General features: G+C 37.1%; 1 protein-coding gene across 11 annotated transcripts in view; it reads right to left on the bottom strand.

Moving 5' to 3' along the window:
• The window catches only part of EYA4 (EYA transcriptional coactivator and phosphatase 4), a 298,317-nt gene that overhangs the window by 132,122 nt on the left and 142,214 nt on the right, over positions 1-23,981 (bottom strand). The gene's annotated exons all lie outside the window — the stretch shown is intronic.

Here is a 23,981-nt window from a genome sequence, read left to right as displayed (position 1 = left end):
AAAAAATGTAAAATATCTCAGTATTTTTTATATTGAGAAATGAAATATTTTAGATATATTGGGTTAACAAAATAATTTCCCCTGTTTCCTTTTATTTTTCTAAGGCAGCTACTAAAAAACTGAAAATACATATGTGGCTTACACACTATTTCTGTGGAACAAAACTGACTCAGACCCACAAAAACCTGCCTGCATGGAGCACGCGTTCTAGAGGGGACGACAGGCAGTAAGTCTGTAAATAGGCAAACAAAGAACACTGTCAGTGGGAAGTTCCAAGAGAAAGCAGAGTAAAGGGGTTGAGAACACTGCTCAATAATATTACAATAGTTAGACAATTATAAAAGTAGTTCTAATTTCATAATACTATTCATCCTTCCAGTTTTTCAGACTGTATGTACGTAAGTAACTGTAAGTTGTACTTTTTAAATGAATTGTAAAGCATGTTGGATTTGGTATTGAGAGTAATCAACGGTTTCAATGTCTGGAAAATATGTGCAGAAGATATCATCTCTAGAGTTTTTTCATTATGACTATTATATTCAAGTATAAAAATCACCTTAAAAATTTTCCTATTTTCTAATCACTCACATGCTTTAAGAAGCTTACAGTCCTCTCAGGAAAAACAGAATTAACTCATTTAGAAAAATTGCAGAGAACAAGTTTCTTTTATCCCATCCACCATCTTCTAAAAAAGCTGGAGCCAATTATCCCAATTATTTTCTACTTAATCTTACTGTTTATAAATCCTGAAACATTAAAGACAATAAAAAATAAAGGATAGAATAATAGACGATGACATTTTAAAAAGACCTCTTTTGTAACCGCATTTTGTTTTGAAATGAACTTTAATAAATGATTAAGTCTTAGGATATATTATACAGTGATAATAAAGGATCAATTCTGCAATTATAAATCCAAGATGAAAACTTCAGAGATGAAAGTTTACTGCTGTAAGGAATAGCTCATTACACGTATTTTTATGGATGGTGTGTAAGACAATCCTTATTTCTTCACTAAACTCTGTAGAAAATATAAATTCGATTTGAATGCAGTATGTTTAAGGGAAAAAAAGGATAAAAAGTCATATAAAAATAAAATGTGTTCTCCAAATGCAAATTATATTATAGATTATTGCATGGAAAATTCTTTGTAAACACAGAAAGTGACACAGAATTATTGTCAACAACAAAAATTTAGGTTGCCAACTTTGGTTGTATTTCAAATGTGAATGAAATGCAAATCTGACTGAATGAATGATATTTATACAAATACTGCAACATGTCAGTGCCTAGCATCTTATATTAACATCCATGTTATAAAATGTATTTTATGACTGGATTGAGTAAAGTTGTAAATAATTGCCCAATAAAGCAGAATAGGTATCTAACTTCAGTTACCTTTAGGTTCTGACTTAGTGAAAATAAGAGACTGCCTGAAATATCAATTGTTGTGACATTTCTCATATTTTCTAATAGTTAGAAAGTTGGTCGTATCTGAATTCCAAAGTATATAATGGAAAGAAAAAGTCTTTTCTTGTAATTATTTCTCTGCTTCTAGGAATATAACTTATGCTCTCATTAAATACATTTTAATTAGATGACCCTTTTAAAAACATTTAATTTTCTACAATTAGTTGAACCAGCTGATACTTTCATGGGCTTCCTCAGATCATCTTGTTCTCAAGTTAGTAGCATTAAATAAATACAAATTAAAATATGTCTTTTTTAATTTTACTTCAGAATGCATATAGTAACATAACAAAATATAAAAGTAGGTATGTGAATTAATTTTTAAAAATTGAGCCAAAATAATAATAGCTGGAATATTCAACAAAATACATAATTTTTACTATGGAGGCTTTTGCTAAAAATTATTCTAATATTTGTTTACTTGGCATAGTCAAATAGAATATATGTTCATTTTGTAAATATGATATTTACAAGTTAATACCACTCTAGAACTTAGTACTGGTTGAATACTTTCATGAGATAATCTACGATTATTTGCGCAACCAAGTACTTATGATTTATGTTGAGAAGATCAGCACAGAATTGCTAGTCTGCTAGTAATCCCATACAAATACAAACTTGGACACTATCTAAACTGACTTCAACTAAAATGTCTCCACATTCCTCCACAAGACCTATTTTACATTTTTCTGTATGTTACAGTTAATTTCTTGACTTCTAAAAACTTAAGGCATAAAAACATCTTAGGAACACAAAAGTTGTCAAGCAGTTTTTAAAAATATATCACTGTTTTAGGGGTGCCTGGGTGGCACAGCGGTTAAGCGTCTGCCTTCGGCTCAGGGCGTGATCCCAGCGATCTGGGATCGAGCCCCACATCAGGCTCTTCTGCTATGAGCCTGCTTCTTCCTCTCCCACTCCCCCTGCTTGTGTTCCCTCTCTCGCTGGCTGTCTCTATCTCTGTCAAATAAATAAATAAAATCTTAAAAATAAAAAAATAAAAAATAATAAAAATATATCACTGTTTTAATATGCCCCCACAAACTGAGAGGCTTCTAAAATTAAAATAAAATAAAATAAAATAAAAAACATAAAATAAAATGCCATTTGGCCAGAAGATGGTCAAAAAATGAAGTCTTAGGGACAGACTTTATAAAAATCTCATTACTAAATAATCTAAATCTACCTTTATAAAGTGTCATTCTTTCTTAGAAACAGAAATCTTCCAGCTCTAAAATGCATACATTTCTGAAATCCTTCTCATGGAGTTCGGAACGTGTCTTTACCCTTCCCTTTACTTAGTATGTCCCTTTTCAACCTCTTTAACGTTGCTTCCCCCAGCTTCTCCCCTGCAACACCAAGTATCATTTTCCCGAAGCCCAAGCTATTTATTTATTATAAAAGTGAGGGAACTCTACAACAGAACTAGAAAATCTACATCCACTTCAGTTCAAAGAAAAATTGCCATAACCTTTAACGGCTGTACAAAGATCAAATACAAAGATACAATTGAATACTCCATTTTTAACTGCAACAGTAAATAAAATAAACATATAAACAGTAAGGTTAGTGCATTAATACATAAAAATCCACAACCAAAAACCTGAAGTAAAAATTATTTTACTCCTCTAGTATTGGACTGTCATGGGCAAGATCTTACTTGATTTCTGGCCTTGAAAGCAGGGGGCCTTCCAGGACCCCGGTTTGGGGGAGGGAGGTTATACAAAATCACCCACTGGGGAGGAATTATATTTTAAAAGTAAAAAATCCTATAGGCTATAACTCTTCATCAACTACAACTGTCACAACAGCGTTCACGTTATTTGAGAGTTCATTGCAAGGTTGGATATATTTAAAACGCAACTTAGTAACAATGACTCAGGGAAGCAAAGCATAATTATATATGTACAGCATATAAGTATTAAATCAAATGTCAAACCTCATAAGTTTTTAGAATTTGGAAGCACATTTTCTCCTTAATTATGCCAGAGTCCTTTGTCACCTGCCATAAACTGCACTTACACGATATGAAATAGCCAGGAAAATTTCAAACTCCTTCTAAAGGTATGTTTTTTCATTATTACCCAACAGGGACTATATCAAAGGTAACGTAGTACTTAAAATGCCACAAAAGGGACCATAAGATGCCTTCACATATCACATTACAGCACATATGAAAGGGTTTTTTTCCCCCTCCAAGTTTGGAAACGAGACTAGATTGTTCAACCATGATACTCTCTCTAAATACGATAGATAAGTCTTAAAAGGATTTTTTTTTTTTGTCTCACAAATATGTACTCTAAACACCACCATAGATGTTGGTCTCGTTTATACATTATGTTTACATGTTTCTTTGCAGTCCTGGGTGCCACAAAGCAGACAGCATTAAAACAACAAAAGAGCAAAGTGGGATGGATATTCAATTCTAAACCAAGAACTAGTACATAATGAGCATAATGTTAATCTGGTAGAAGCCACTGCAATTAAATTCAAATTGCTGTCTCTACTGCACATTTTCTCCACGTACCAGAAAAGAGTAATTCCACAGATCCTAAATATAAAGATCTTTTAGCTTTAGATTTCCCTCCATTCAAATGAAGAGTTATGAATTCACACAAATAATGCTTTAAAAATAATCTTAGGAATTGACCCTATCCCCCTAGATAGAGAAGTCTTGCTAATGTTTTTGGCAATGTCTTCTGTATCTTTCTGGGGTTCCCCCCACACTTTTTTTTTTTTTTAGATATTGGAATGTTTTGGCCACAAGGTTAAGAAAAACTTCCCCATTTATCATGACCTGCCAAGCACAACAGGCCCCCAGACAACGCAGCCTTCTACCACTTAACAAATTCAGCTCATCTTAGCCATGAAACTTCAAAAGAATTTGGCCACAGGCATAGATTAACTATCATTTGTTTTGCAGCATAAATATCAATCATTCTGTAACATACTCTAGCATACCTAACATCATTTGTCTATTACGTATAACTGATAACTGACCTTTTCAATTTGAATGATAACTAATATAGAGATAATCTGGTTTATTAACAGATAATTATAGAATTTATATGTAATAATTTTAGTAAAAGCTTCTATTAAAATCTCTCTTAGTTTGGACCATATATATAAACTCTAAAAGATATATTCAGTTAATCTACAAAAACTCTCCTCATGTGTCCAAAGGTATCATAGTAACTTAGAGAAAATTGAGCAATTCTTTGACTTTAAAAACAAATTGATGGATAGAATGTAAACAATAAAATGTTATAGGCAATTTTAAATTGAACAGCATATATCTGTAGATTAACCTGAAGATTAATTTACATATGATGTAAATACCTCTGGCACTTTCATATTGACTTTAAAAAAGTATACAAAGAGCTATATTTCCAATTTTTATAAATTTTAAATTCTTGATCTCCTATTAAAATGACAACCTTTATGAAGAAAAAATCGTGGGGTGTTGGCATCAAATTCTTTATTTTTTAACTAAACTATACACAATAAGAAAAAAATATATTTGTAGCATTATTTATTTTAATCAAATATTTTTTATAATTTTAGCAACATTTTTTAGCTTTAAAGCCTAAAGTAGTTTTATATTAAACCTATTTTGCAAACCACTGTTATAAAAAGTTTATAAATCACCCTTCCTTAAGTTTTAATCCAAAATGAAATTCCTCATTAGCAGAGTTAATAAAGCACAGATTGTGACATAATTTAGACACTAAAAAACACAAATTATATGACTGCTGTCTGAGTAGATTTTCTATCAAGTTAAATTAACATTTTGAATTACTTGCAAGCTAAGGGCATATGACAAAACAGTTTCACATGAAACAGTTCACACATACAAATATGTGATAAGAAGAAATATTCCTATTAACTGTTTAAGTTCAAGTAAAAACTAAGCAATTTGCTATAAGCCTTTTTTAAACGCAGAAGTTGATTCCTTACATAGAAGTAAGATTTAGTGGGGTAATTTCACAGTTTTTGTGGCCCTAAATATGGATCTATCATAAGGAATAGAGTACCCTCTGCTGTCTCAAAGTAAAATGGATCCACACAGTGGTTAATCACAAGGGTTAAAGAGTAAAGGAATTATAGATTATGTCTACCTGTAGTGAAGGTCTCATTCTAGGTAAACCTAATAAATAATTGAAATATACTTACGATTTTTTCCTCTTTGACCTCAATTAAAATGGCCTTGTGAGAGCAGGTTCTAAGGACAATTTATCCTGGTTTCCTCAATACACACTTATGAAGTCATCTGGCTTTTGTATTTCTTCAACAGCTGCATTACCTTCAAAATTGGCTTGCACCATTTCCCCAAAGCAAAATGTAAGACTGCCCCCAGACACACAAAGCCACCTTCCTTCTGAGGGTGACTGCGAGCTCAAAAAGTCACATCATACAATTTTGAAAATTCTAACAACAGCAATTTTTAAGAACTTAGAGGAAGAAAGAGAAAAATCAAAGTAGAGATTTTTAAAATTGACTTCTCTCTGTTTTCCTTTTCCTCCCTCCCCCACTCCTTCTCTCTCTCTCCTTTCTCTCTCTCTCTCTCTCCTCCTCCTCCCTTCCTCCCTCCCTCTCCCTAAGTTAAAACACAAAGCATTACAGGTTATCGGTATTTGCTTCTGTTGCCATTTTTGATAAGTAACATTTTCGTAGTTTAGAAAACTTTCGGTGAAAAAACAAACACTCAGAAGGCAAAATAAGGTAGTGCAACATCATTGTTCAGTTAGACAGGATTTCAGAAAATCGTAACTGCAATCAAGGAAAGGAGCAGGAAACCGGATAGTGCTGACTGATGCTCAGTAGACCCTGGAAACCAAACTGGAAAACTTATTGGCTGTGATAATTCATCCTCTCTCTCTTTAAACAGGTTCCCTAAACAATCTAGCTCTGGCAGTAAATCAGTGGTCACAGACATTTAGAATTAGAGGATATTTTCTCCTCCTGAATTGTGTTTTTTCTCACAAGAATAATAAAACAGTACTCCAAGAGCAAAGCTTTCCTCAGTTGTCCTGAATGAAAGAAATCTTTTAGATACTGAAATTATTCTGACAATTTACCACATCTTAGCCCCTTGATGCAGCAAAACAGCCATTCCCACTCTTTCTTCATGAGATTCAAAGATACAAAAATATATTTACATAATCTAAACCAAAGCATATCCAAGGCTTCCACATCAAGGTTCTAAATCGAAGTACCACTCAACTGCACATGCAACTGAAGGCAAAACCTACTAGAAAGTTAAGATTTTTTTTAAAGAAGTTAAACTTGATTCTACTATTAGCATTTTAAGGGGAAAAAAATCCCATAAAAATAGGAAAACATTTGTGCTCTTAAAAAAATATAAAACACTTATCATCGAGATGACTACATGTGAAATCTAACGAAAAATCCAAATTTAGCACAAAATTTCAAAACAACAAGTATCCAGAAAAGAAAGTCTTTCATCTAAATAGATGGAATTTTTTAAAAAATCCTACAGCACGCATCTATCAGGGAAAACTCCTTGAAGTCAACTATTAATATTTTCTAATGAAATATAATCTATTTGTTACCAATTACTGCTTCACCTGCATTTCTCCTAGCATTAGCATAATGTAATTATGTTTTATGAAGTAAAAACAAAATGCATTTAAAAGTCTCAGCATGGGCCGATTGGAGATTTTCTCTATACCGACCCGCTTGCTCAATTTTATGTACATATTTCTTCTATCATCCTTATGCTAAAACTGAGAAAAATCCAACCAAATTATTTTAATTAATGTTTTTCTCTGAGATAGAACGGCCTATATATAAACGTATGACACATCATATAATCGTCATTATAATGTTTCAATCAAAAGCTAAATACGACTTACCTCATTTAAAGTCCCAAAACCTGAAACTAATTCCAGTTTTATTTGGAAGTAAGTTTTGTGTGTGCATGAGTGTGTGTGTGTGTGTGAAGTTCAAAAGCCAATAAATTCCACTCTCCAGTATGAGCAGAATGAAACCCGGTTCGAGGATCACACAATACTCTGAAAGGATTATAGTCTCTAACCAACATCCAGGTAGCCTTAAAAACACCTTGCTCTGGCATGAAACTTCTGGCTCCAGAAGCAGTGTAGTTATTTAGGTTAACTAGGAGGACACCTGGAGAGTAAACACCCTTGGCTCCAGCCAATGGCTTTCCACGCCCTTCTGTTTATAGTAAGATGACTTGCCATCAGAGGTCACCCCCACCAAGAGCGCCTGTCTTTCCACGCGGGCATACGTGAAACATACTGCCTTTATCCTGACTTCTAGGCTACTACCCTGCTGTCCTCACAACACACTGATGCTACTCAGAGTTAAATTCTTGCATTAAATTTTCTAAAATCAAATTTTATTTTCATTTCTTTTAAAGCAAAACATTCTGTAGAAGAAATACCTCTTGACAAGTTAAGGATTGGTACTCATTTAAATAAGGATTACATAAGGATTGTTACTCAATGTTCCAAACCAGCATTTTGGTTTTTGTTCCTTTTAGGGTTTTTGTTTTGTTTTGTTTTGTTTTTTTGGTTTGAGGAAGAAGTCCTGTAAAATTTTACTTTCAGTATTACATTTCTCCATTAAGTACATTTTCTTCTCCCCTAGACACACACGCATGTATGCTGACAAAGTGGGAAGATAGTTACAGGCATTTTTATTTAATTCATTTTTTATGTATTTTTATTTGAGGTAAACAAAGGGATGATCACAGTTATAAATATTTGCACAGAGCTTATCATTTTATGTAAAATGTTTTCTAAAACAAAGCTTTTTTTATTTACCAAGGAAGAGATATGTTAAGTTCTAATAAAATGAAAACAAAGAGCTAAATTCAAGAGATAAGGATAATGCAAAATAAGTCCCATCTCTGGCACTGAAATTCCCCCTTCTTTCTAATTTATAAAAAAAAAGAATTGTTTTCTTTAGAGAACATGATATTATGAAAGTTTCATCCCTTCGCCCTTCAAAAATCTCAAAAGACTATAAGCTCATTTGGTAAGTTCCTCCTACAATATTTCAAGTTAGCATTTACAGGCATTATGGGAATTACTGCCTCCAATTGGTCTGCATAATTCTGGGATGATTCCTTCCATTTTTCTTGATCTTTATCCAGTGTGGCTCTAAATGCGACAGTGAGGCAAAGCTTTCAAAATAAAGACCGATAGCCAAGGGGTAAACAGCTCCATTTTTGGAGTCATTTTCATTTGCAAGGGAGGAACGGAGTGGAAAGCCATCCCCAGCTTCAGGTTCGGTGGGCACTCCGGGAAGCCGAGTGCCCTCGGGGACTGAAGACGGCGCTGTCTTCTCATAGTGCCGGCTGCTTGCTGTGGCGGCTGGGAAACTGGGTAAGTATAAACAATCCACCTGCAGCTTTTGTTTGGCCCAGGTTTTGATGCCACGACAGAGAGCTGACTGGCTCTATTAGAGTTAATAAAATGTGCTGATCAATTACTTTAGAGACCTCATTTTGACAGATCCAGTGCTTTGTTCCTAGCATGGCTGGATCGCTGAAAGTAACGTCATCTCTGCAGCCAAAGCTTAAGTACTTAGAACTTCTTGAAGACTGTGGTATAGAGTTTTCTGGATTTTTTAAAAGATTTTATTTATTTGACAGAGACACAGTGGGAGAGGGAACACAAGCAGGGGGAGTGGGAGAGGGAGAAGCAGGCTTCCCGCTGAGCAGGGAGCCCGATGCAGGGCTCGATCCAAGGACCCTGGGTTCATGACCTGAGCCGAAGGCAGACGTTTAACGACTGAGCCACCCAGGCGCCCCATGTGGTATAGAGTTTTTAATTTCAACGGAATATGCTTCTGAAACGGCTACTTTCTTCAGGGACCATAAGTAGTTCAACATTTGCTAAACACGGAAGAGCTCAAGAAACATTCCTTGAAGCCAAATCTATGTCTGTCCCTGATACATTAGAGACCCAGTGAACCATACCTGAAACCCTAAGGACAAAATACGTTCTTCATGAATTAAAGAAAGCTGGCTAGATGGCAATCTTCTTCCCCAATCTGGGCGTGGGGGGCAGTGAAGAAGAGGGTCAGTGAGCAATGTGCGATGAAAACTTTATAAATAAGGGAACTACGAACATGAAAACAAATGTCATTGGTAGTTACAACTCTTTGAGAGTACAAATAACTACAATCTTTCTGATGAAAAGTGTAATCTTTATCTGAGCTGACATAGGTCATCAAAGCATTCCTAGAAACATAAAAGTAACTGTTGTACCTTTACTTTACATTGTTTAAACTAAGGAAGAAAATTACATTGATTTTTTAATAATATTTATGAACAGATTGTTGAGATGCTCTTCCAGACCCAATATACAGCTACCAACTAATTACATGAACTGGAATAAAATAGAATTTATTTACTTATGTATTTATTTGAGAGAGAAAGAGCATACAGGCTGGGGGGGGGCAGGGCAGAATGAAAGGGAGAGAATCTCAAGCAGACTTCCTGCCGAACACTGAGCCCAACGCAGGGCTCGATCCAAGGACGCCGAGATCATGACCCGAGCCAAAATCAAGAGTCAGATGCTCAAGGGACTGAGCCCCCCGGGAGCCCCAATCAACTTCTAAGCATCCCTTTCCCTCCTATGAAACAAAGGTTTCCATCTCAGAGTGTCAACAGTATTTATTTTTTCAATGCAAACCACATATTTTTGAGACTTTATCAAATATATTTCATTTAACAATAATTGTTTTCATTACCCACACTTAAAATCAAGCAGGTAGCTGTCAGTCAATGCTAATTATTACGAAATGTACTGTAGGTACAACTGAGTTAATAAAATAGCCAAAATGAAAGGACCTCGATATCTTTAAAAGCAAGTAGAGCCGTATTATGGGTAAATGTTTGGTTTCCCTCTTATTTTAAAATATTGAAAATAGCACTTTGACTTCTAAAAACTCCCTTTCAGTGATTAAAGTGCTGTCAGTGAGGACCTGCCCCACGTTCTGATAGAAGTGAGACTATCACGAACTGCTGATGGTGGATGCATTCCAGCGGCGACTCGCACAGTGCTGCTGCGCTGGTATCTGTTAAATGCATGACTGTCCTCCAAAGCAATATGCAAAATGAGATGAAATTTAGTCAATCATAACAACTCTAAGGTTTAGTAGAAATCACATAATTTTTTTTTTTTAAAGATTTGTTTATATATGAGAGAGAGAGTGAGTGGGGGAGGAGGGAGCAGGGGGAGAGAGAGAATCTCCAGCAGACTCCCCGCCAAGTGCATAGCGGATGCAGGGCTCAATCCCACAACCCTGAGATCACGACCTGAGCCGAAATCAGGAGCTGGATGCTCAACCAACTGAGCCACTCAGGTGCCCCTCACATAATTTTTTTTAAATTGCAAAAATAAATCAGGTACCGCAGTTTTATGAGTGTGTCCTTCACAATCGCCCTAAATACTCACTCTCCATGAAGTCTTAGCACAAAGTAGGTGCTTTTGGGCTCCCTGTTCTTCCTTTCTTCCCCGCTCCATGGCATCATTTTTTGTACATTGTCGAGTCATCTATCAAGTACCCACCTTCTCCAAAGTTAAAAATACCTCCAGGTTCTTTTATAACATTTCTTGCCACTTTTCATTAATGTCTGATTCAATACTAAGACAGCTTTGTGAGAAGTTCCATGAAAAGATATTAAAAATCAAGAGATAAGACTGCACCAACATGGGAAAACAAAAGAACACCAAAAGCACAATCACATAATTCTGACAACAACCAAAAAAGCATAAAGAAGGAAGAGAAAAACAATTTAAAATGTCTGTAGGTACAATAAAGTCCTAAATTGCTGGTTTGGAAAAGCCCATATGGAATCAAAACTAAACAGCTACCACAAACTATAACCACCTCCTTAGCTAGGTTACTGATGTGGTATCTAGACTAAAATACAAAATCCAATACCTAGGAGCCTATTTTAAAATAACCATTTAGCAAATTATGCCTGTGCCATTGTAGAATGCCACTGTAGAATCAATGCGGTAATTATATTTGCCATTTGATTAATCTTCCTTCTTTTTCTGGTAAGGCTGTCAAACTCAAGTATATTCAGGAGCCAAGTGGGTAATTTGGAGGAGTGAAGCTGGTCAAGCGGAGGTGGGGCTACTGGCAAAATGCATGATTTTCCCTGAACCACTCAAATTCTGTACTTCCTCCCTAGGTAATTAATGTATTTCAAGTCTTAAATGCCATCTGTATGTTGTAGATTCCCAAATTTTCATCACCTCCTGAGATCCATCATCTGGGTTCCAAACTCTCACATTCTCCTAATTTATATCTCTACATAAATATCTCACAGCCATATCAAACTTTAATATGTCCAATGCTAGGCTCTTTATTACTCCACCAATCCGGTCTTTACTGTCCAATATTTTCCATATAAATAAAGCCAGAAACTAGAGTCACTGGGTCCTCCTTTTCCTCAAACTCCGTATCTAAATTCATCCAATCAGCAGAATTAGACCAACCCGAAGAATTAACCTCAACCTTGTTCCCCAGAGTACAAGGCCAAATCAGCTGAACAAATCTCATAAACCATTAGAGTCAACCTTTTGAAAGAGGCCTAGTCTTCAGGTATCCATGAGTCCCACAAGAGGAAATTAGGGCAATTCTTAACATCCTTAACAACCCTGCACAGTGATTTGAGCCTGGGCTAAATACCACCAGGATCAAGGTGGTATTACTAATCACTTTGGCTAAAATCAGGAACAAATTTCATACCACCTTTTCTAATTGGAGACAGAGATAATGGTCCACAGGGCACACAAATAATGAGTCAGTTAATCTTCCATAAAACTTCCCTGAGGGACCAAGAGTAGCTTCATTTTGGAAGGAGCTCCATATTCGGCCCGTGTATGATCTATAGCTCTTAACTACTTGAATGCCTCTTATGACATCCCTAAAAGTCTTCTGAACAACAAGCACAGTTCGAAGATGTACATAAATCCCCCAGAAAGAAAGTGGTTTTTGCAACATTTAGGGCCCCACAAGTAGGATCAACATCAGTTGGGGAGATACATGCAGATGGTGCCTCCAATGCAGCTTCTAGGTCAGTTAGTAGGCCTTAAGATTCCCAGTCCAGGGGCTCCTGGGTGGCGCAGCGGTTGAGTGCCTGCCTTCGGCTCAGGGCGTGGTCCCGGCGTTATGGGATCGAGCCCTACATCAGGCTCCTCCGCTAGAAGCCTGCTTCTTCCTCTCCCACTCCCCCTGCTTGTGTTCCCTCTCTCGCTGGCTGTCTCTATCTCTGTCAAGTAAATAGATGAAATCTTTAAAAAAAAAAAAAAAAGATTCCCAGTCCAGTGCCAATAACTCAGTCCGGTTTTGGGGACCAGTCAGTTCAATCTCTATTTATCCACACCACTAACTAGTGGCATTTATTTGTCACATGGAATGAATAATAGCTACAGAAACGATGGGGAAGACATCTAAATGTGTTCATATGCTTTTTGCATGAGAGGTGGAGAAGCTGGGCCTCCTTCTGCTGGTGTCAATAGCAGGTCAGGTAAAGGGAAATGGTACTCAATCATGTCAGATCCATCTGGCAGGGGACAGCAGAGCCAAAAGTCACTTAAATTTAAGGTGCTTCTAACAGTATGCGAAAGCCACACTAGGACAGTTTCCTTCAAGAAGAAGGTTCCAAGAATGATTAAGAAAGACCAAAAACATCACTAATGTTTATTGGATCACTGTACCTCCCAGGTCTAATGTTTTCTATCCATAGATTCAGTCATTGCCCTTCCCCTATCACCACAAAATTGTGTCATATTCCAGTAGCTACTACTTCACCTTTTTCTAATCATCCCCTACTTACACAGACCTTTCATCCAGAAAGGTCAAGAACAAGGGGACCAAGGCTATTTTTACAAAACTTATAGAGGCCATCAATGGAGATATCAATATCTATGAAGAATCAGCAAGCAGTTTACTCAATCAAGTGGTCAATATCATTATAATCCAGGACATTTCAATCTAATAAGAAATTTCAAGTGGCTGAACCAATATACGTTTGAATCCTCTCTTCCCCATTTTGACCAGGCTGACACCCAGAGGGTATACCAAACAGGATGATCTGGGGTAGTTATTAAGGGGAAAAAAGACTCATCACATCTAGGAATGGTCAGGATGATATCCCAAATCTTCAAAATACAAAATATGATATAACCTCTCACCCCTTCCACTCGTATCATAACGCAGGAAGTGGTCAAGATATGATTTGAACCTGGGGCCAGCTGGATTCAGTAACCAAAGTGTCTTACTAACATAGGTGGCCCAGAGGAGGTCAGAGAGGCAGAGTTATAAATCTTTGGAGTTGATTTTAAGGAGGATGTTCCAGTGTTCAACCACACAAAATGCTTGTGGATGACAGGGAGCACAGAAGGGTCACTGAACACCTTGCCTATCCACCCTGGCTTCTGTGACAGAAGGTGCGCCACTGTCAGACTTACCTAGATTAATTTCGAGGGCCATGATGGTATGGCTGACGTTGGCTGACTGGAATAGGCCAGCAAAACCATAACCTGGCAAACTGTCTACAGCGGTGAGGTACCACGACATCCCGAGATGGGGTCCAATGCTGTCATTCTGCCAGGAATGGTAGGAATAAACCACTGGAAAACATGCCCCCTCCCCCCCGGGGACAAACAGGTCAACTGTTAGCATGAGTCATCAGTTTCCCATGCCAGTCACTCCCTATGGAAACAGAGTGTTTCACCTCCTGCTCAGTCTTTGACTGTGAATCTGCTGCACGTCCAGTTCAGTAATGAATCCAGGTGGCAATGGCATAATTCTGGACGTAAACTGAACCAGCAGCTTGATTCCAATTGGTTATCAGAGAGCAGGCCCTTACCAGAAACGTCTTCATGAATGACCCTGATGGCTTAACCATTTCCATAGCTTGTGGCCCCCCAGAGGGGGGCAGTTTTTAATCTGCAAGTTGATAGTTTTTCAAGTGGCAAACTAAACAAATACATCACTGGCAACATGCCCAGAGACAGTAAACATGCAACAAGATTCGTCAAAGGGAGTATGGGCCAGCACTGTAAGAACTGCCTTGAATTCTGCACACCGAGCAGAGATCATATCCATTTTCTGCATAGCTGATGGTGAGCCTGAATAATTGCAGCAGCCCAAACCTAAAAGAATTAGGTTTCAATTTAGCCAGACCATCAGTGAAGGGGGCTCGGGCATTTAAAGGAACCTCCTGTGAGTGAGGAGATGAAGCTTTCCCTAAAGGGAGAGCTGATACTTTTTCATGTGAAGTTAAGATGCTGCTGGTGTATGGCTGCTTGCATTCCTGACCATGTCATTTCCATTGGACAACTGAGGCTCGTTGGGCCCTTCCTATGCCATTACTCACTGAGTATGAACTGATATACTCCAAAGTGTGAATATCAGATTGAAAAGTCACATGCCTCCCCAGGCCAGGCATTCAGTTTGACTCAAAAGAAGTATACCTGGCATCCATATCAGGGATGTGGTGAGACCAAAAGTGGTACCACCCCTTGAAGGTTGCTTCCTTTTGCCAGAGGCTCCAAAGAGCAAAGTCATAGAGACCTGAAGCTCAAAAGAGGTCATGCGGGTTGTGAGGCCTCCAAAATCCTAGCCCCTCTGCACATGCAGCTCTTCAAGATCAGAAGAATCCCCTCTGGATTCCATAAGTATTCACAGTATAATCATGTAGAATTCAGTAATGGAAACCACAACTAGAAGACACTGAATTGGCCAATGGGACCTGCCAACACAGTCTATTAGTTTCCTTCCTCTATTGCAAACCCTACTCAAGCCACATTAGCTGAATTCAGGTATCCCTTATCTCCACGGATGGGGAGGTTGGTAAATTGGGCACTTGTATCTGACATGTCCATAAAAGTTTATGTTCCTCCCCTCCCCATAGTTTCCTAGCATGTTACATATCTTTTACCCACATTTGGATTGGTAAGTAACAATTTGGTCCTCCAAGATAGAGAACTCAGCCTCAGTACTGTCTTTCTCATTAAAGAAGCTACAGTTGGGATAGAGGAGTAGGAAAGGATCTAGGGTCACAGAGAAGAAGAATAGCTCCATGTAGTAAATGAGGTGCCTTTAATTTCAGCTTCAATTGGCGGCAAGCTCAGGACTTAATCAAACGAACATTTGATGTGTTCAGTTCATGCACTGCTCTGTACTGAGCAGCAAGATCACCATCAGTGACATCATCTATTTCAGTTTGGGGAATCCCTAGACTTAGTAGCCATAACCTGTGGCTCTGGCACTTGCTCCCCTTGGTGGACTCAGACTTGATTTGCATAGGAGAGATTGTTTTAGAGTCCATTTTAACTGAGGGCATTTACTGCCCTATGATAACATCTCTAAAGTCTTATCCCTGTTTTGACATAAGAATTATGAGACTTTTCCAAGGCAAAGGAGATGACTGCAAGAATGTGTCTAGATTTATTGGGCAGTTTACTTTCCAACAGATCATCTTCATCAGCACTCCAGGGCAGCAAGAGCCCCAGTACTAGTCAATACCACATCCATAGTTCTCCCCTGGAGCTTTTTGTTTCTGGGAAATCTCCCCAAGGGGGACAAACTTCCATTATAGCAGTCCAGACCCACTTCAAGAATTCTAAGACCTTCCACTCTTTCCTCATGGATCTAAGATTGATATGACAGACTACAGCAGGGATGAGCCATAAAATGGACGAGGTTTTGCCATTTTAAACAATATTATACACCCCACACCTTCATCTTTCAAGTGAACCACCAAAGTTCTAGTCATTTGCTTGGCTATTACCCATATGGTTTCAAATTTCCCTCATTTCATGCTTAACCCATGAAATTATAAATGTTGTCTGGAGAGGGGCAGAAGCCTCCTCCAGACCAGGATGGGTCATTGTACTACTCGTCACAATGGGGCAGATCTGAAGCTGACCCTGAGATTAATGAGGAAGACCCAATGCTTAGAATTGGGTTAGGTACAACCAGGATACCTTTCAGCAACTGACTTTGAACCTACTTCCCGGTACTTGGATTACAACCACCTCACTAATTCATCCTCATTAACTGGCAATAAAATTGAGGACTATTTTTTCCCCAACTGACCAAACAAGTTGGTCAATATGTTCACTAATAGTGTCTATAGATTTCCCTCAAACCCCTCTGGTTGCCCATGAAGTCCTTATCCTTTCTCTTTAATGAAGCCATGTCTCTATCAGTACCCCCACCACATCACTAAAACTGCCAAAAATTGTGAAGGGTCTGGGGTTTTATTCTATTTACAAGCTAATAAGTTAGCCTGTCACAATTTTACAGATGCTGGCAGAATATACATGACTTCTGGGTCAGATTCTAAGGACTCTATACTCACAGCAATAGCAGAAGCCAAAATATCACCATTTTCTTATGACAGTTCCTGAGTAACAATTTCTACAGGGTGATAGGACATCAGGACATGCAATGGGTTGCATTACACCAAAACAACCCCGTGCTTAGGGAGCCCAGATCTTTTATAACGGGCAGTAACATGCTGTCCTTTGCTACAGAGAAATGTGTTTTGTTTTATATGCAAATATTTCCAAGGTAAAATCAACTCAGCAATTAGGAATAATTGTACATCACTGCCTGGTCTACTGAGACAACTAAATGTTGGGAGATACACAGTTTCACTCCCAAACACCTGTCAAACACATACAACTATCTAATACTGAAACCTCACAACTTCTTCTATCAGGAAAAGACTTAAACAAGGGCCAAACAAAAGTCAAACTTTGCTTTCTAATAGTCATAAAAAATATCAAACGCTATACACCTGTGTTCATGGACTCTATTATTGGGACCATTCTAATGGACTCTTACTCAGAGGCTATTAAATATTACTTTACACATGCCTAAGAAACTAAATACGCTGATTTCTATATTGCAGCTCCTTAAAAAAAGAAAGGAAAAAGAAAAGCCAACATCAAGTTAGAGAGTAACCGAACAGCAGAGAAAACAGAAAACAATGATTCCAACATAAGAATCCAAAAGACATTTATGTAAGAACAACTGGCCTTCCACACTCCAACTGCCTCTTAGGGTTTCACTTCATTAACTGATTGCACAATGATGACTTTAGGCATCAGGAAAATATGAAAATGTTCAGCCAGGAGATTTTCACAGCAGAAAGAGCCCAGGACTAGGTGTCAGAGGCTGGAGCTCTCATCTAACCTACTGGCAAGGTAACCTTGGGCAAGTCATCCTCCTTAACCCTCGGGGTCTGTATTTGTCAAAACAAAACAAAACAAAACAAAACAAAACAAAACAAAACAAAACAAAACAAAACAAAACGTTCTTATGTATCTCAGCTGGTCGCCTTAAGCTCTTTTCTACAATGTGCTTTGTAAACTATACAGTTCTCTAAATCTTAGGTCAGACAATTCTTCTCCATGACACAGTATTCCAGTCACCATGGATTTTTGTCAGTTTCTTGAAAACAAAAAAGATCCTTTCTCTTACTAAGGACTTTCATTCACGTTTCCAGTGCCTAGAACGCTTTCCCTCCATTCTCTTATGACTGGCTGCCTCTCACCCTTCAGATCTCAGCTTAAACTTCACTTTCTCAGAGAGACCTTTCTAGATCACTCAATCTCAAGCAGTTTTGCCATCCTTTCTTGTAGTGCTCTCTCATTTTCCTTCTTTGCGCTAATCACAATTTGCATGCATGTGTTTGTTTTCACCTAACGCCTGTCTCCCTACCAGCTCATGACACTGCAAAACCGGGACCTATATTGTTTTTCCTTCAGTTTATACACAGGGCCTGATGGAGTGCACAGCACAGAAAGGCACTCTACAAAATTTTGTTAAAACTGATGGAATGAATATGGCAGTATAAGGCCATACCATCTGTGCATTTTAAGAAGTAAATACATGTAAAATTATTTTTAGAAAAATGCTCAATCAAAATAGTTCGACCAGAAAAAAAGTTTGACACTTTAAATGGGTAAAAACTAGGATATCTGAAAAAAAAGTGAAAATGGATGACTCCTTTCTGCTGTTTCATTTAGAAGTATGACTCTACAGATGTATTTTCCAGTCCAAAAAAAAAAAAAAAAGACAGGGTTTTTTGGAGTCACCTACTCATGTTCTCCTTTGCTCTTGTGAGATAGTTATTATCTCAATTTCACAGAGAAAAATATTGAAAATTCAGATATTTAGCAACCTTCTCATGGTCACGACAATAACACTCAAATTCAAAGTCAGGTCCTTGGATACAAGTCCAGTTCCCTCCCGTGCACCACGCTACTTCTGCTTTCAAGAAAAGGCTCTGATCAAAGGATTAAGTACAAACATTTTGGTTTCTTACTATCAAATTAGTTTCAGACCAGTGACTTTTGCTGTGTTGAAGCAAGAACTTCAATAAAATTACCAGTAAATCAACAGAAGCTATGAAGTTATCAGTGGGGTTCACCTCAGGGTTTGTTTTACCTTTAACATTTGCTTTAATTCAAACCATATTGAGAGGAAAATATTATGTCATAAGACTTAGTAATACTTCAGGCAAACTGGACCTAATGAGATATATGTAAAAATATACATAATTATGTATATATACATACACACATACATATAATCATTGGTCCTAAATATAATATATAAATACATGTTAATATAAATTTTGTAAATTTCATGCACATATTATTGTTCCCCAAATAACAACGTCATACCATCTGTGGCCCAAGCAAAATTATCAAAAAGACCCTTTTACTCTTGCCTTAATTACAAAACAAACCACCCCAGTGATAAAGAGCCCCATTTTGAGTGAATGCAGAGAAATAAGTATTAATCAGAAAACAGCTGCTTCTGCATAACAGGGTCCCATGTCTTTGAAAATTACTCAAAATAGTTTAGGTTTTTTGGCATGACATGGATGAGGGGGCTCTGGATTTATGTCAACTTCTGAAATGTATGGGCTAAGTAAGACATGCTGAGAGACACTTTAGAAAGTCTTCCGAATGACTTTTTCAGTTCAAAAATTATCTTACAGTTATAGCAGGCACTATCATTTAATTAGGATGGGAAAGAGGTACCTCTATAAAATTCATTTTCCTACTTTAACATTCAGATATTTCTGCAAAATAGATTTTATGAGAATACTAAAGTCCTCCCTATTCTTTTTTTTTTTTTTAAGATTTTATTTATTTATTTGAAAGAGGGAGAGATAGCCAGCGAGAGAGGGAACACAAGCAGGGGGAGTGGGAGAGGAAGAAGCAGGCTCCCAGCGTAGCAGGGAGCCCGATGCGGGGCTCGATCCCAGGACTCTGGGATCACGCTCTGAGCGGAAGGCAGACGCTTAACGACTGAGCCACCAGGGTGTCCCTAAAGTCCTCCCTTTTCTTTACTAGAAAATGAAAATAGTTGAGTATATACATATATAGAAGACTAGTTAATTTTTTCTGCTCTTCCATAATAGGAAATAAAATCTTAAAGTAGGATTACCTCCACTCAGAAAGGCTCAGCTTAGCCAAAAGAGAAAAAAAATGAGAAATAAGACTACTTAAAAACTACTAAACAAGGGCCGTTACGGGGCACCTGGGTAGCTCAGTCATTTAAGCGTCTGCTTTCTGCTTAGGTCGTGATCCCAGGTCCTGGGATTGAGCTCCCTGTCAGGCTCTCTTCTCAGCAAGGAGAGCCTGCTTCTCCCCCTCCAGCTCCCCCTGCTTGTGCACTCTGTTAAATAAATAAATAAATAAAATCTTTAAAAGAAAAAAGGGGGGCCATTACATGTAGTGTAATTATAAATATACGGAAAAATTTAACTTTTTTAAAAATTAACTTTTAATATACATAATTATTCTTAACCAAGTTTATCATGAATGATGAATGAAAATAACAGTTTCATCCCAATTCGTGGTTTAAATAAATGACTGAGTTTGACTGACAGAAAAATTGCCTGAATGTTTGGAATTAATTTCTCCTAAACTACTCCATTACACATTAGTTCTAAGAATAGATATTTCAGATGGTTACTATGTAGGTATTTACTATATTCTCATACATTTTCCTATTAGTTACTATGATGCTATCATATGATAGAAGCTCTTACTTTTTTTTTTTTTTCTAGAGAACCAAAATCAAGCTCTTACATTTAAAAAGAACTCACTGGATTAACTGATGTTACTCTTTTTTAAAGTTTTAAAAAAATTTTTATTTAAATCCTACTTGGTTAACATATAGTATAATATTGGTTTCAGGAGTAGAATTTAGTGATTCATCACTTATATATAACACCCAGTGCCCATCACAAGTGCCCTCCTTAATACCCGTCCCCTATTAGCCCATCCCCCCTCCCCTCTAGCAATCATCACTCTCTCTTTAAAACATTCTGAATAATGCTCTGACACTTTGAATGCTAATAGATAGTATACTAGTCTTCAGTAAGCTCATTTTCAAAACTCTTTTGCATTCATTACACCCTTTGGTCTTCATAGTATCAAAATAGCTGACTTTGTAACAACAGTCACTATTTCTAAATCTGAAACTGAGCAGATATCACTATGACCTCAGCGGCAGTCAACTCCCACTATCTTTTGTACAGCTTGCATGGCAACAGCCAGGAACAGTAAAAAGCATACAGCACAGAATAAACACTCAGGAAACGTTAGCTCATCTGTATCTTCTTCTTCTACTATGACTATTATTAATGCTATGACTTTTTAATCCACTACAACCACAACTACCCATAACAATAACAATAACTGTTATTATTACTGCTGGTATGTTCAGTTCTGTAGTTAAAGATTACAACTTCACCTCTCCGGAAGTTATACAAAGTTCATTCAAAGATTCAGGTGACATTTTGTTACCGAAGCAGTAACCAAGGATTTATAAAGCATGTGTAACTGTGCCTTTAATACTACCTACATTATAAAGCTATGATGGCTGCAATCTTCATAGAAAACATTATTGTGTGTGGGTCCCTTAGATTAAGCTATGATTTAGGTGTTGTAAGCATTCCATGAAAAAAAATGTAACAGAGGGGTGACTTTCTTATCAGAAAACCCACATTTCGAAGCTTCTAAGTCTTCTGTTACCTGTATATTCTTCAAAAGTAACATTCTGAAAATGAGAATATTTAATGTCAGAAGTAGGTTTTCACTGATGAAAATAGTAGCCTCTTGACTAGCACTGTGAATGTGAGCAATGAGACGAGATTAAAACCTTGAGGACACAGATGAGAATAAAACTATTCAAGATTAAGTGTTCACTAAAACATTTTAGCAACGCTTCCCACACTTGCATAAATTGAGTATAAAAATCAGAGACTCCTGCAGCCTTCACTTTTAAGATGTCTTTGGCTAACTCTTTGAGCAATCCTAAACTGAATCATGAAACACAGAAGATTCAGGTTGCCTGATACTGGCCAATAAGGTGAGAGAATCCTGATTTTGGAATTTTGACATTTGTATCAACTGAAGCTTCCATGCGAGCTGGTGGTCCCAACACCTAAAAAGACATAAAGCTAGAACTTCTCTGAGCCTATAGAATGAGCTATGGGAGGTTTCTGTGTGTGTGCTTGCTTGCTAATAAACGTTCAATACATTTTTATATAGGAGGCAGAATCTGGATGAGACTTCACTCATTTTTTTACCCAGGACCAAGGTTTGGAAGGAAGAGTGGATAACCTTCACTCATCTCAACATTAACTATCTAACAGAAGTAAAGAATTATAATTTCATAAAATACCCTACATGGAAGGGCTGGCACACTCACACACCAGTGCTCTTGCCTGGCAAGAAGTTAGAAATAGGATACCGGTTAACAGATGTTTGAGAAATTTTATGTAAATAGAGGAATGACTCAATAATAATAATAATTATTATTATTATTATATTATTATTTTTACTATTCAGGAAAATTCTCTCCGTTGTTATAGAAATAAACATTCTCTGCATAACATATGGTCATAATTTTTTTTAAATCATGTGAAATTTATTCAAAGTAGAGAAAATACTACCCACGGTGAGATTTTTATTATAATACACGCTTGCTTTCATTGGTAATAAACTATGAACTTACTATCATTTGAACTTGTACACACACGTCTGAAGTATCTTTAGTGTTGGGACAGCAGGATTATCAACTTTTCACAATTACCAACCATGATATTTTATGCTAAGATATGTGGAGCTTCGTTAGCAGTATTAAATTTGTTGGTTTAGCTATGGGTGATTGATTTCCCAACTTTCATTCTGTCCTGTAAGGCTCTTCCTTTTACTAAACCTGGCTTCAACTTTATATTTCTTTCTTTCTCCTTTCAGTGTGGCTACAATTCTGGCCCCATGATCATAATGTTTTGTCAATTAAATCAACTGGTATGTTCATTATAGGTATCCAAATGTTTTCTTTTCCATTTATTTTCATTTCTGTTTATTGATGAAACAATATTAAAGAAAAAAATTTTTTTTTAAAGATTTTATTTATTTATTTATTCGACAGAGAGAGACAGCCAGCGAGAGAGGGAACACAAGCAGGGGGAGTGGGAGAGGAAGAAGCAGGCTCCTAGCGGAGGAGCCTGATGTGGGACTCGATCCCAGAACACTGGGATCACGCCCTGAGCCGAAGGCAGACGCTTAACAACTGAGCCACCCAGGCGCCCTCATTCTTATATTTTTAAACTCCAGACTATTCATCATAATAAAAAGAAGATCTCAGAACAAACTTCCTTTTGAATAAGAGATGATGGGTCATTCCCATGGCAGCCATTGAATTGTGAGATTATTTTGTTTTACCAATTTTAGCCAAATTAGATCACATTTTGTACACAAACCAATGCTTAAAGTGGATAAACTATTGAAATTATAGGCCTAATTGCAATTCTTTTTAGCAACAAAAATATAGATACAAATCAAATGTACATTTAGGAAGTATTTGGCTCTGGGTGAGAATGATGTGTCAATGTAGGTTTGTCACTTTTTATCAAATGTGTCACTGTGGCATGGATAATGTTGGAGGCTACGCATATGTAGGGATAGGGAGAATATGAGGACTTTATATGCACTCCGTTTTGCTGTGAACCTACTCTAAAAAATAAACTACAGATACTCTAAAAAATAAAGTTTATTAACTAAAAAAAATTGGCAGCCTTCAAAAAGATTAAGCTGTAAGATTTCTGAGATTTAAAGAAATTAGATCTATAGTTCAAGAACAAACACCAAGTAATAAAGTAGGGATTCAATAAATACTACTTACTCTCTGTTATTTTTTTCTTTAACATAGCATTAAATCTTGCCATTTCTTGCTTTAAAGTCTTCTTCATGATTGGTTTAAAAAATAATCTAGGATGGGTGAGGGGACTAGGCAGAAGGTACAGATAGACAAATTTGGTATTCTTTTATTAACTATTAAGGATGGATGATGAGTATAAGAATTCATTAAGGCCCTTTCTCTACTTCTGTATGTGACAAAATTTTCCATAAGAAACATTGTTTTAAAAAAATATCTCACAAAGGGGCGCCTGGGTGG

The sequence above is a fragment of the Ursus americanus genome, chromosome 11 (genome assembly GCF_024610735.1).
Source record: "Ursus americanus isolate L20-20 chromosome 11, mUrsAme1.1.p, whole genome shotgun sequence".
Classification (NCBI taxonomy): Eukaryota; Metazoa; Chordata; class Mammalia; order Carnivora; family Ursidae; genus Ursus; species Ursus americanus.
The sequence above is the reverse complement of the archived record's forward strand: the minus strand, read 5'-3'. Positions and strand labels throughout refer to the sequence as shown.